General features: G+C 33.6%; 1 protein-coding gene across 5 annotated transcripts in view; it reads right to left on the bottom strand.

Annotated features, from left to right (window-relative positions):
- The window catches only part of LOC111703560 (kinesin-like protein KIF21A), a 68773-nt gene extending 62814 nt beyond the window's left edge, over positions 1-5959 (bottom strand). For all 5 annotated transcript variants that reach the window (XM_023475531.1, XM_023475532.1, XM_023475534.1 and 2 more), the window contains exon 1: positions 5836-5959. The gene's annotated coding sequence lies outside the window, so the exon portion shown is untranslated. The remainder of the gene's footprint in view (positions 1-5835) is intronic.
- Positions 5960-12757: the final 6798 nt, after the last annotated feature.

Here is a 12757-nt window from a genome sequence, read left to right as displayed (position 1 = left end):
GGGGGGGGGGGGGGGGAGGACTTTTTTATTGCATAATGAATTTTATATATGACATAACAATTGATATTTAGATATATGCAATAAAAAGATACATGGAGGTCTAATCGATACACTGCAAATTATGATCTAGGCCATATCACAAGTACACATCATCAAAATAGAATACATATGTTAAAATGCATAAGACAAACTTATTTGTTCAGATATATTAAAAAACAATTTTCATGTTCTAAAGAAAAATTATTCAAAATTCTAAAATGTTAAGAAAAAAAACAACTGCTCAGAAATCCAATTATTTCTCAAGTTTTTAAATTGTATTTTCATAAATTAGTGTTCAAACATTTGGAACGGATATTATTTCTATTTTTAAACAAGAGTCAAAGACATATCAAATGTCGTCTCTGTATTTTAAGTGTGCATAAAAAATACTAGATATTGTTTTATGACATAAATAATTTAAACAAATTAAATTTTTAACATAAACAAACGATTAATTTAACTTTTTATCCGACAACTTATTTATTTTAGAATTAATTTGCAAAATTATTTGCTTGAATGACTCATCCCGATCCATACAGCTAATGTCGACAGCTCCCGGCTCGCATCAGGCTCGTCAAAACCCTTTTACTTAACATTAACACCTTCTCAGCATATTTTTTTCTTTGGTATTTTCAACAAAAGTTTCTTTCATTTCCCCCTCTTATAAACCGAAAACTCACTTTTTTATATATTTCAATATTCTTATCGATTGGGATTTTTATCTTTCTATGTTAACCTTTAAGAAGGTTCCACCCATGACCTGGTGTCTCAAAACCGCCTCGGCTTTGTAGCCTTAGTTCCAAATAGCATTTTATTTTAATGATCCAAGACAAAATAAAATTCTTAATACTTAGTTTAGTTTAAAAACTATTGAAAATAAATTAAAAACCTTGATTCTTTTATGGAACTTATATTTGTATGTGGCTTGAGACACCTTCTGTAAATCTAGTTATCTATCTGTACTTACATGTCTACAAATAGATCTATTACAGATCTATATTCGTTTTTATGTGGCTTGAGACACCTTCTGTAAATCTAGTTATCTATCTGTACTTACATGTCTACAAATAGATCTATTACAGATCTATATTCGTTTTTATGTGGCTTGAGACACCTTCTGTAAATCTAGTTATCTATCTGTACTTACATGTCTACAAATAGATCTATTACAGATCTATATTCGTTTTTATGTGGCTTGAGACACCTTCTGTAAATCTAGTTATCTATCTGTACATAGATCTATTACAGATCTATATTCTATGTGTTAGATTAGTACACACTTTCTAACAAGTGTCCACCCTGGATGCTTTTGGTTTCTTAAATGTGAATTCAATTCAATCGTGTTTAGATCTATAACTCAATTTAACAATGTTTTAATTTACTTTGATTTTAAACTTTTTCCTTTTAGATGCTCCTTAGTCCCTGAGCTGTTCTAATACGTGAAAATATTATGTAAAAAAAAACTTTTTCCCTTCTCTTAAGGATTATATGAATCCTAACAAACTCATCTTTTATTTTGTATTAAACCTGACCCACAATGTTGTATTGTAAGTATTATATTTATGGGAAAACATCTGCTTACTTCGCTGCAGACAAAGCAAGCAAATACCACATATCAATTGATATGTTCGGCTTGTCTGTATGTTGGCTTGTCTGTTTGTTGGCCTGTCTGTTTGTTGGCTTGTCTGTTTGTTGGCTTGTCTGTTTGTTGGCCTGTCTGTTTGTAGGCCTGTCTGTTTGTAGGTTTGTCTGTTTGTTGGCTTGTCTGTTTGTTGGCTTGTCTGTTTGTTGGCTTGTCTGTTTGTAGGTTTGTCTGTTTGTTGGTTTGTCTGTTTGTTGGTTTGTCTGTTTGTTGGATTGTCTGTTTGTTGGTTTGTCTGTTTGTAGGTTTGTCTGTTTGTTGGCTTGTCTGTTGGTTTGTATCCAAAAAAAATACAGTTGAACCGATCGGCACAAATTTTTTAAAAGACATAACATGACCACTAGACCCTGAGGAAAAATTACTTGTCATGAAATTAAACTTTGATGGAAAATGTGCTAGACAGGAGTGTGTCGAAGTAGTGTTTACATTAGATTATTAAAGGGAGTGTTTGCGAAAATAAAAGGGGTATAGACTTACGGCTAAAAATAATCGCCTTTGATTGCTACTAATCTTACTTCTATTTGTTGCGTCTATAAAGAGAAAATTGTTAAAAACCGACTTATACTGAAGAACGTGGCGTCCATACAAATTCAGAAAGTTGCAATATATAACTTGGATCGTAAAAATCAATTTAGTTTCAAACAAATCATTCAGATATATTAAATATTTCATAATATTCTTTATTCGTTTTGTATACAATGCACGTAAAACGCCGAGATAGTTGTCCGCTAGGTGTCTTTGCTCTCGATGCTTTGAATGATTATATTTTAAGTGCAATTGCATATAAAACAAATAACAAATATTATGAAATATTAAATTTAATAAGAATGTTTCGAAAAATAATCTATGACTATAGGTTGTAATATCTGAATTATTTGTTTGAAATTAAATCTATTTTTTTACGATCCGAGTCGTATATTGCAACTTTCTGAATTTGTATGAACGCTACGTTCTTCAGTATATGTCGTTTTTCTCCTTATAGACGCAACAGATTCATTTTTTCGCGAACATCATTTTTCGCGAACACGCCCTTTTTACGAATCAAGACAAAATAAATTAAGAAGTTTTATATTTGAAGTGTTTTTACTTAATACCTTAAAAAAATAACGATGTATGATTTTGCGGATTCCTGTTTTCAATGGGTGGATTTCCAAAAATTAATTGAACAAAATGTTATTATTTTAACCGGCCATAATCCTCGACTTCCCTGATGAGACGTCATTAACAAGATTTGGATCCGATCGGTTCAGTCGTTTCGACGTTTTTATGGACACAATCACAATCAGACAAACCAAATATATGTAAACTAGGCAAAAGGACGCAGATTGGCGCGAATCTATTTCAATTGTGAACATGTTCTCTTTGTATACATTGTAAAACAAAAACAAAAATAATTTCGGGGATTTTATAGATTTTCAAAATTTTCATAAATCGAATTTTGTAAGATGCAAGAGTCAGCCATTTTGACGTTTATTGGATACAAACGGACAGACAAACACCAAAACAGACAGACAGAAAAGTATTTATATAGATATAGATTCTCCTGATTGAAGTTAAGAAATATTCCCGGTATTGAAGTTACGAAATGTTCAAATTTGAACACACGAATGCATGACATATATCGCAACATGTAAAAATGCATTAGGTATGCAGTGCATGACTATCAGGTGCCTTAAGGAGGGGGGGGGATATTTTATAGAGAATTGTTAGAAGGTAGGAGGGTAAATAAAACTTCCGGACTTGACAGTGCGAGGGATATCATGATAAAACTAGAGAAATGCATGAGAAAACTAAGCTAGACGGTTGTACATTTTTTTAAGAATTTATGGGAAAAGCAAAAAAAAAGTTTGAACTTGGTTGAATTTACTGATCTTTTCAGGTCAAAATTAATATTTGGTTTCTTTTTCGAAAGTTTCAAAAAGGGTTGTTAAATATTTATATGTGGGAAAATATATCCCATGAAATTATGTCTACAAAAAGACAATTAAGTTTAAAATTAAGAAAATGTTGCAAAAGTAGAAACTGCAAGAGTACATGGATAATAAAATACATGGAAGAAAGGGTGGGATCATGATAAAAAGAAAGATATGAGGAAAGAGAGAAATAAACTAAAGGATGACCAGCTGTTTGTGGGGAGGGGGAGGGGGAGAAGGAGAGGGGAGTTATTGGCTCCAAGCAAAGTATTAACAATAGTATTTTGGGAAATTTCTGAATTTAGTTACTTAACAAAGGATTTCGTAACAGTTCAGAAACAAAGTGTTAAATTCGGATAACTTGTAATAAACTTTAAAATCTATTAAATTAAACTACAAAATAAAATTAAGCCGCACTTTTCGAAAAAAAAAACATTCTTTGCTAAATGAATACGAGTTTCGTGTTAACTTCATAATGAATTAAATGTGCATTCAAGGCTCATTGCTAGGCAGGGGGGGGGGGCTGCATCCCCCCTTCTCTTTCAAGTTTTCATTTGTCGGCATAACTGGCGTGACATACCTTATAAAAACACGTTACATGTCTACAAATAGATCTATTACAGATCTATATTCGTTTTTATGTGGCTTGAGACACCTTCTGTAAATCTAGTTATCTATTCCCCCCTTCTCTTTCAAGTTTTCATTTGTCGGCATAACTGGCGTGACATACCTTATAAAAACACGTTTATCTTACAATTGCCCACGGAAGTCTTTATAAAAACTAAAATTTTAATTTTAAGATTAAATAATATTTTTCTCTTTTTTCACTGTAATCGTTTAGAGTAACATGAAATAACTTGTATTCAAAATAAAAATACAATTCATAAAAAGAACCCCCCATTGTATTCCCCCAGCAATTTATGATTTGGCTTGATGTTGATACCCTCTCTGCCTTTTATGCTTATGCGAGTTGTTTCTTTACATCTAAACTTCGACTGTGGAACAGAGCTCAGCCCCCTAACCTGTCCTAGCCATAGCACTCGGTTCTCTAACCTGTCCTAGCTATAGTACTCGGTTCCCTAACCTGTCCTAGCCGTAGAACTCGGTCCCACAGCCTGTCCTAGTGGTATCAATCGGTCCTATAGTCTGTCCTAGCTATAGTACTCGGTTACCTAACCTGTCCTAGCTATAGTACTCGGTTCTCTAACTTGTCCTTGCTATAGTACTCGGTTCCCTAACCTGTCCTAGCCGTAGAACTCGGTCCCACAGCCTGACCTAGTGGTATTAATCGGTCCTATAGTGTGTCCTAGCCGTAGCACTCAACCCCCTAGCCTATACTAGCCTTAACACTTGGCCCTCTAGCCTGTCCTAGCCGTAGCACTCTGTCCTCTAGTCTGTCCTAGCCGTAGCACTCTGTCCTCTAGCCTGTCCTAACCGTAGCACCCTGTCCTCTAGCCTGTCAGGCTGTCAGAGCCGTAACATTCGGCCCTCTAGCTTTTCCTAACCGTAGCTCTCGACCCTATAGCTTGTCCTAACCGTAGCACTCGGCCCTATAGCTTGTCCTAACCGTAGCACTCGGCCCTATAGCTTGTCCTAACCGTATCCGACGTTCTAGAAATTAGTTATACGCCGATATAACCAATTTTTGGTGTGAGCCCTCATATCTCTCTGAAAAAAGCCTTCACAATATGATCCGTGCAATCAGATTGTTCAAAAGCTGAGCTCTTGAGATTTTCTGAAAAGACGATTATTTGCTGAATTCATGGTTAAATTTTCAGAGTACAATAACAAACAAAAGAATCAATAAAGCGATAGTTTACAAACCGATTCAAGTATAGAATGACAAACGTTGTTAAAAAAATCTATTATTACTGCGTAAATCTTATATACAAACTATATACAAACATTTTCATACTTTCTTCGTCTTTTCAAAACAAATACAAATTTCGTTTTCTTAAGACCGCCGATCGTCATCAAAAAGTGACAACAGGCTAGCTATCACTGTTGTTATTTTTTCCAAAGCATAAATTGATTGAACAGGATTTGTTTCTTCTAAACATCTTCTCGACTCTTACTCCTATTCCTTCCTGTGTTAGCAGCAAGGCAAGCAACGCGACGGTTTGGAAATCATAAATCAGCTGATATATATATTTATATTTCAAACCTTTAAACCATTCTCAAACTTAAAAAGCATGTCCAGTGGTAATAAAGAAAAAATCGTGTTTTTAAACCTCAATTTACCTTCTTTTATATGTTGAATAATGATGAATTGTAACCAAATGTTTCTAAATTCACTTCACTGTATTTATTTCGAACATACCGGTGTGTGTACACTCCAGAGCTTCGGAACTTAACTGACTGATTACTGAAGAATAATACCGCGGCCACTATGCACGGTTGTAGGGCTGTTCAAATTTATGAAATATACACATTAATATTTTATTAAGTTTGAGTCCACACCAATTTTTTTGTTGTTGTATTTAAAATTTAGCATCTTTCATTTCTTTTTGATTTTACTTCTTATATTTCGAGACACCCTAAACATTGAATCTCCAGTAGATGAAGATTATTTAAAATTAAAAATACAGAAAACTTATTAAAAGTAATATCCCTTTAAACATCTTTATCTTTTCAAGCAGATATTTGAGGATAAATAATTTTATAAACCTTTTTTAAGGTCGTTAAAATGCCCATGGTTATCACGCAGGGGGGGGGGGCAATATTCCGCTTGTCCCCCCACTAAGCAGGGGCGTAAATAAGGAATCTGTAGGGGGTGGTAAAATTTTTGAGTTTATTTCATTAAAAAAATTCAGTCAGGTATATTCAAAGATAATATATATATAGATACGCTGGCAGGTAGAAATTTTGAGGTCTTGAAAAAAAGTGCAATCAGTACCATCTCTGTCGTACGCAGGGCATTTTATCCATCTGGATTGTTGCTAATTTATCACTTTGTTTATGCGTGATAACACCAAATGCGTAAAATAGTATCAACAATGTATACTGCATATTTTAATGAAACAAATTAATCAATGCAAATAAAACTGAGGTAGGAATTTGACTAGACAAAGTTAAAATGTGCAAGTTGTACTGAATGGCATACGTAAATTAACGCAATTTAAATAAAAATTATTTGTTGTTTATGTTTAACCCTATAAAGGCTGGGAGTCTGAATCTATGTATAGACGGGGGGGGGGGCCCCTTGCCCCCCCCCATTCTATAGAAAAAAGGCTTTAGTGAATATGTATAGGATTTAAATGCATGTCCAAATTTTTCAAGGCCAGCTCATTGAAATAAAATTAGATCGATTACTTTTATAGTGCTAGAGAGGGTAAAAAAAATGCTAAAAAGGTCGAAAAAATGTAAAAAATAATTTTTTGTTTAAAACAAATATCAAAGTGTGACACACGTTTCTACACCCATTTTTCAAGGGCTTTTCAAAACTATAGTTTTCAGATCTGTAGCTTTAGTCATAAAAAAGTTATGGGCTATTTAAGATTTTTTTACATACTCTGGTTTTTTATCGCCCTGCACCCTACCTTAGGCATAAAAAATTACCAAAAAATCCTTTAAATTTCTATTTCATGTTTATGATAAAGAGTTGAAGAGAAGAAACAATAAAAAATGTTTGAAATAAGAATGTTTTCAGTTAAATTCATGCCCTAGAAACTTTTAGCTAATAAATTAAAAACCTACGAAAATTGTCAAATGTTTGCAGTCAAAATCATCGAATTCTCTTTAAATAAAGAAAGAAAATCTAATAATTGGTCAATTCCATAAATCCCCCTTTGGAAATACGATCGCTCCATATACAAGCGTACAGCGTTAGATACGTAAACATATCGTGATGTACAACCAACCTGTCTATTAATTAATGAATAGACAGGTCGGTTGTGTACATCTGAGCTAAGCTTCACCTCTTCGTTTTATTACTCTATGAGTATACTAGATTCCAAAATCATTTGCGATATTGCAAGATATGAATATCATCATTTAATTAAGAAAATGAACTTTTCATTACATTTAGGACTATTAGCGATTATAGTTAAAGATCGTCCCGTCACTTCATTTAAAGTTTTATTTGGGGAACCATAGCCCCCTTCAAACTGCATTTAGTCTCCAGAGCCCGCGATTTAAAATCTTCGGCTCGAGCCGTAATTCCTTAAACCCGACTTTAAGACCCAATCTTCGACCCAAATCTGACGACAGCTTGTGTCACGTGATTGACAGCTGCGAGATCTTAGGCTCGACTTAAGGAGTTAGGCCCAATGAAAATAAAACCGACCATGGTTGGTTTTAGTGGAGAATAAGGCTCAATGTTGGGTCTTATTCTCATCAAAACCTGAGCCCGCGATTTAAAAGCTTCGGCTCGAGTCTTAATTCCTTAAACGCAGCTTTAAGACCCAATCTTAGACCCAACTCTGACGACAGCTTGTGTCACGTGATTGACAGCTGCGAGATCTTAGGCTCGACTTAAGGAGTTAAGCCCAATGAAAATAAAACCGACCATGGTTGGTTTTAGTGGAGAATAAGGCTCAATGTTGGGTCTTATTCTCATAAAAACTCGGAATGCGCCAATTCCTACCATGAAAATCCGCCAAATACAACATTAAACCGGTTTAATGAACTAAACTCTGCTAAAAATTAGATGCAACTTAAATCCGAAAGCCCGAGCCGTAAATAAGGCTCAACAACAGCTTAGACCCGAGTCGTATTTTATTGAATTTTTTAAATCGCCGGCTCAGAAAAACTTATGAAAAAGACGACATTTTCTCAGATATAATAGATAAACAAAGTATGCGTAGGCCCTTCTCATCTTGCGCCGTCTTAATCTTGACTCAATTTGTTTTAAATACCAATTACACGATGAATCGTTAATAGTTGCAGCAATAAATACACTTTAAAATAAACATAATGATAGTTCTAAGTTGTTTTTGAATGTCGTCGTCCAAAGGATGTTTCTTCTTGGAGATTCTTAATCATAGAGAATAGAATATATAGAGAGGAATTTACTAGAAAAAAGTGTAAAACTGCCATTTTGTTGTACTGTTTCCATACTGGAGGTGTACTTCACATATTTATGCTATATAACCAGTTGGGCCCTGGAATATCATTTTATAGAAAATCTAAAATTATTGTTAAAAGAAAACCAAATTATGAAATAGGCTGGTTTCATAATTGACCAATGATCATTTCACATAGACTCTATGCCTTCCACTTTACAAACGATGATTTTCCGTTGTAACTATAAATCAAATGATGTTTTTATTCACCTAATTCATTATAAAGTTTATTCAACAGTTTAAAAAATTCGAAATTGAAATGGATAGTCTAGGGAACATACTGTATTAATGTACTCTACTGCATATAATTTGTGAACATTTACATGATTTGTACACTTTGAACTACCTTTCAGGCTGAAAGGGACTGACAAAATTCATACCGAGAGATTCTTTTAATTCCGCTCTATATATTCTATTCTCTATGTTCTTAATCCAGGGTCAAAAATAGGGTCAAACGGCAAACTGTCAAAAACGCCACAAAGGATAAAGCAACGAATTGGGTCAAAATGAGAAAAAAAATATTTTATGTATTATATTTCAGGGTTAGGTTAGGTTAAGGTAATTTCTGTGCCATAGCGCTGCGGCTAGGACAGGCTAGGGGCCGCGCAGCTGCGGCTAGTAGCTTAAATGAGCATAAAACATAACAGAAAAACATGTATTATTAAAGGGTATCGCTGCGGCTAGGCCAGTTTAGGGGGCCGAGCGCTGCAGCTACTAGTTCTAATGAACATTGAAATAATTTAAATTAACCAAAAATAGTCTTAATGAAACTTTGCCCCGCGTTTGTCATACTTTTTGACTCTATGTCGCATTACCCTTTGTGGCGTTTTTGACCGTTTTTCGTTTGACCCTAAGTTGTTTTACCCTAGGTCTTTTGACCCTATGTCGGTGAATCAGCATTTTCGGGAGGTATGCGGTTTTGAATCTTTGAAACTCATCTGGTCATCAGGTATCAGTCTAGAGACCATTACCAGCAAGACGTTAAATAACTCTGATTTCTGAACACGTTAAATTGACCCTCTATATTCTTACTATCTATCTATATCAATTGATACGTTTTTGAAAATCCCTTGGGCTCAACTTCATGAATCTGCGGAAGGACATTTCGAACTCGATGGCCACATTTTGAACAAAAACCTAACTGTTTTCAGCTATTTTAGCTAGGTTTTCAAGTATATCAAAGTTTGGTATATAATAAAAGTTAACTAAGGTTATTGAAGAATTTGATTTTAGCCAATAAGGACAGTGTCCAGATTTATCTAAAAATAATAGTAATTCATGTGAAGTTCCTTTTCATTGAATTATCAAACATTTCTTATACAAAATTATCCAAAGCTTATTTTTACAGTTGTGTAAAGTTAATTTCTCAAAGTTATCAAAAGCTTAGAATTTAAAGTTGCATGTGCAGTGCATTTTTATTTCATTAGTTCATTAGTTTAAATTATTCAAAATTATTCAAAGTTCTTTTTTCAAAATTAACAAAATTTTATTATTTGTAGTTGCTTACAGTTACAGTTATTTAAAGTTAAGTTCTGAATGTTGAGTAATTTTTAAGTTTATTTGAAAAAAATGTTTTAAATATATACGTCTAATCTAAAAAAAACTAATTATAATTAATCTAAAATTCGATATTATAAGCTATCTAAACTTAAAGTTTAAAGTTACCTATTGAACGGTTTTATTTGAATTTGTTAATTCATTGCTTAAAATCTAAACTGTAAATTTTCAATAATGATAATTTAGAAATCGTACACTTTGTATTCCTTGGATGTCCTGAATTCTCTAATTCCGACCTGTATTGTCTTATATTGTCCTGTAATGTCCTATATTTTCCTGCACAGTCCTGTACAGTTCAGTATTTTGTTCCGTAGTGTCCTGTATTGTGCTAATTATTGTCCTGTACTGTCCTGTTTAGAGAAACTGCCTTGTATTGTCCTGTATGATCAAGTGTAGTGTCCTAAAGTGTCCTGTTTTGTCGTGTATCTGTGTAGTCCTCTATTGTCTTGTATTGATCTGTATTGCTTTGTATTGTCCTTAATTGTCCTATATTGTCCTTTATTGTCCTGTATCGACCTGTACATGTATTGTTCATTATTGACCTGTATTGTCCAGTATTGTCCTGCATTGTCTTGTATTGTCCTGTATTGTCTTGTATTGTCCTGTATTGACCTGTATTGTCCATTGGTTTCCTTATTGTCATATATTGTCCTGTAATGTCCTCATGTCCATAAAGTCCAGACTCCCGTCGGTATAATTGTGTATTCTGTAATAAACTCCTGGTGAGTATTTCCCTTGTCAAAGAATTGAAATAATTTTCACTATTTCCCTGGTCTTGATTAAGCTCCAACTCCTGCAGGGGGGAACCTAAATCTTTTGGGATTTTCTTTAATTAATATTTAATATGAATTACATCTCAACCCTTGTGTTATTTTCTTAAAGTTATAACCCCTCACTGTCTACCCAAATACCCCCTCCTACCCCTAATTAGCCCCTCCCTGTTTACCCCATACCCCTGTTTAGTCGATGAGAAAATACCCCCTCCTACCCCTAATTAGCCCCTCCCCGTTTACCCCATATGCATATTTCTCTTTGAAGTATTACCTAGAATGGCCATCCTTTGGTTGTTTGAGATTAAAAATTATCAAATAAAATTAACATATTGTGCCTGAAGTTAATGTTTTCAACCGAAATTTGCCGAAGTTTCCTAAAAAGAACAGATATTTGTTATTTTTTAAAAAAATCTGAAAAATTAAAAAAATCTGAAAAATTGAAATTTTGAATTGGAAAAATAATTATTTCATAAAATTTCTCTTGTATTAAAATAACTATAATTTGTTAAAGTTTAATCTTTCTTTGCAAAAACAACAATTTTTGAAAGCTTGTTTAAAAATTTCCTTAACAAAGTTTGAAAAAATCCAAATATTTATATTGCGATAAAATAAAACTAAAGGAAAGCTCGAAAGGAACATTGGTCTTTTCATGTGTGCCAATGCAATGGAGCACCGGCCATTGTCGGATTGGTTAACCCGTTATAGAGTGATGATGTACGCTAATCCTTTACTTATTGTAAAGGCCATGTACTCCACTTCCAAAGGTCAATCTGTATATTACAGTACTCAGGGGTGATTTCTGAAAATATTTAAATGGAGAATTTGTTTTCCATGAAACTTTTAAAATCCACCACTCCTTTATCGTGTGCAGGATTCCATTTTCACAGGAAGACAAACTATAACAGTCTTTTACAGATCAATATTTCATCGATAATAAACTGTTCTGAGAAAACTGAATGAATAGGCCATAATCTCTTAACATCCTTTATCAGTAAACTATCCTAAGTGTACACTCAGGCTAATACACACGGAGAGGTAGCTAAGATCCAGCCCCCCTGGTGGACACTCATGGGTTGAGGGGGATGGGTGTTATATGCTAAAAAAATTAAAATATTTTTCCTAATTTTTTTATTTTTATTTTTTCACGGGCATAATTGTTTACCGCCGAGCATGTAATCAACACAAGTGCAAAATATGTACTTTTCTCTATTGAGGTGAATATGTTAGATACTTTTTTATGCAAATTGCACAAATTGATTTAAATTCATAAAATGATTTGATATAGTATGGAATCCGTTTTTAATTGAAACACTTGATATTGTTGACAGGAGACATGTTTTCAAGGTTTTGGTTTAGTAATGATTTATATAAACAATGGAACACTTAACCGTGTGTATCTTGTACTTCAGAAATTAATCGGTCGAATCTATAAATAAGTTCAGAACATTTTCTATTGTTTATTTATAAATATTTATATATATATATATCCTTAAACCTAGGGTCGTTTTTGAATTAATGCAATGTATTAACATTAAAGGTAAGAGGGGATAGGGGAATGTATGTTTTGTCTCCACATATAGTGAAGTGTTTTTGAATTGCTCAGGATCTGGTTAATGGTTAATAAACGATAAGTAGAAAAGAAGCCCTGCATCCCCACTCTACTTTAGTTTCAGTGGAAGTAAATATTTCCATTTACTGTTATAGCGCCGATATAAGGATTTATCTCTAAGTGGATAATGAGCTAGATAGAAAGATAGATGTTACCGCCAT

This window comes from Eurytemora carolleeae, unplaced genomic scaffold (assembly GCF_000591075.1).
Source record: "Eurytemora carolleeae unplaced genomic scaffold, Eaff_2.0 scaffold563, whole genome shotgun sequence".
Classification (NCBI taxonomy): Eukaryota; Metazoa; Arthropoda; class Copepoda; order Calanoida; family Temoridae; genus Eurytemora; species Eurytemora carolleeae.
This window is presented reverse-complemented; position numbering and strand designations above follow the sequence as displayed.